We start from the raw sequence: 2,064 nt of genomic DNA on the forward strand, positions 1-2,064 counted from the left end.
TAAAAGGCTTTTTTTCTGTACTCAGTAGTCTAAGTACCATATGACATACTTTAAAAATAGAAATTTCTGCTTTTGAGACGAATTGAAAGTGTTTCCTCGATGTCATTAGGACCATCACTCTGGCCAAATCTTTTAAAAGTTCCTATGGTGAAACCCCGTCTCTACTAAAAATACAAAAAATTAGCTGGGCATGGTGGCGCGTGCCTGTAATCCCAGCGACACAGGAGGCTGGGGCAGGAGAATTGCCTGAACCCGGGAGGCGGAGGTTGCGGTGAGCAGAGATCGTGCCATTGCACTCCAGCCTGGGTAACAAGAGCAAAACTCCGTCTCAAAAAAAAAAAAAAAAAAAAAAGTTCCTATGATATCCAAACATATGAAACTCAAGGCAATACTGTAGGCTTAATTCTTATAATATATGAGTTATATATAAGCAAAAAGATGAGTTTGAATTCTCCATTCTACCTACTGTCCTAGTGACCTTAAGCTATTATCTTCTATGCACCTGTATTATCTTCCATGAACCTGACTGCTCATCTGCAAAAATGAGATAAAAGTATAATGTGTTTCATACGGTTACTGAAAGAATTAAATCAGATAATGTATGCAAACCACCTTACACAGAGTAAATGTTCAAACATTATTATAAACGATTAGAATTGTGAATATGATAGAGATCCCAATAAGTAACATGGCTCACTGTGAATGCATCTGATTTCTCTTGCCAGTACCACTTACCTGCCTGGGACATAGTCACCCAATATTTCCTTCTAAAATATTTTATCATGCCCTGACAAAGTGACAAATTTTAACCTAGATCCATGTTCTTTAATGACAAGAAATGTAATGGTTCCTCTCTATTCTCTTTGATCTAACATCATTTCTTTCCAATATTCAGAAACAACAAGAGGAGGAAAGAATGAGAACCCTTGGTCATGAACAGGAGAATGTATTTGATGATTTGGAAATTGGGGAGGATGAGACTTACTCTTGGGAGAGTTGAAATAGGGGTAACATAAAGTGGCATATGAAGAACATTCAGCCTAAGTGAGAAGAAACAAAGAAACAAATCCCAATTTATGTCAATCATTGGCATATAATATAAAGGCCAGTCTAGCAGCTACTTTTTACCCTTACAACATGTCATTGTGCCTTGAGTCTTTTCTGTCTCTTTAAGGCAAAGTCCTTTCATGTGCTAGCTGTATTTAAAAAGCAACAGTGAACAGAAAGCAAAATTAACCCAGTATACTATGAACCAAGGAATCATGACAACAAAGAAAGTAACAGCTATACTGCTGGAAGACTGGAAAGGCGTCTCCAGGTAAGTTCAGTAGTTCCTGAACTACTTTGTAGCCTTCATCCAAATCCTGTCCAAAAAGGAAGCTTCAGTGTCTTTTGTTTTCATATCAGGCTTGATAAGTATGTTTTGTCAAGTATTATCAATGGCTGACTTCGACATTAGAAAACGTTATTCTTCACACCAAAAAGAACCTGCAAAACCCCTTCTTCGTTGTACTTCCTCATCCTCCATAATTACGCCCTTTCACCTCTGTTTTTTTTCTCTCTTCTTCTTCTCCTTTTACTGCAGGATTTATAAAATCCTCTGAAACATGTTGTTTCCAGATGTAGGTCCCAAGTGCCCCATCATTTACTTCCTGTCCAAGCACTGAGCAGATGGAATTACACAAGTTGGGCTGTATGAAACCACCCTCCAATGCCTTCGTTAAACTCCAGGATTTTAAAGAGTCTGTCTAGTTCCTGGCAGGGACCTTTCCATACTTCCACCCCCAAAGCTGTAAATTACTACCTCATTAAACTCAATTGTAAATGATTAGGTGTCTGGAATGTACTTTCCTCTCCCTGCAGCCTCCTTAGAGAAATTACTACATTGCAGGCCTCCCTACTTAACTGAACACATTATTCAAGCAATGCAGGGTTTGAGTAGCTCACTCAGGAGGAGGTTTTATTTTTGTTAGGGTATTAAAACTCTATTATCATTTAGTTTCAAAAGTGGAAGATTTGTGATCTTCCATTTCCCATTGAGCAATCACTCTTTTAACAAGAGAA

At 38.1% G+C, this 2,064-nt stretch overlaps 1 long non-coding RNA gene across 1 annotated transcript; it reads left to right on the forward strand.

The window, feature by feature from the left end:
• Positions 1 to 1,076: 1,076 nt before the first annotated feature.
• LOC116546827 lies at positions 1,077 to 1,828 on the forward strand. Its single transcript, XR_004266853.1, has 2 exons — positions 1,077 to 1,318; positions 1,586 to 1,828. It is a non-coding gene; the product is annotated as an uncharacterized LOC116546827 (long non-coding RNA).
• The last annotated feature ends 236 nt before the right edge of the window (positions 1,829 to 2,064 follow it).

The sequence above is a fragment of the Sapajus apella genome, unplaced genomic scaffold (assembly GCF_009761245.1).
Source record: "Sapajus apella isolate SASKATOON/1434 unplaced genomic scaffold, GSC_monkey_1.0 scaffold1463, whole genome shotgun sequence".
In the NCBI taxonomy this organism is placed as follows: Eukaryota; Metazoa; Chordata; class Mammalia; order Primates; family Cebidae; genus Sapajus; species Sapajus apella.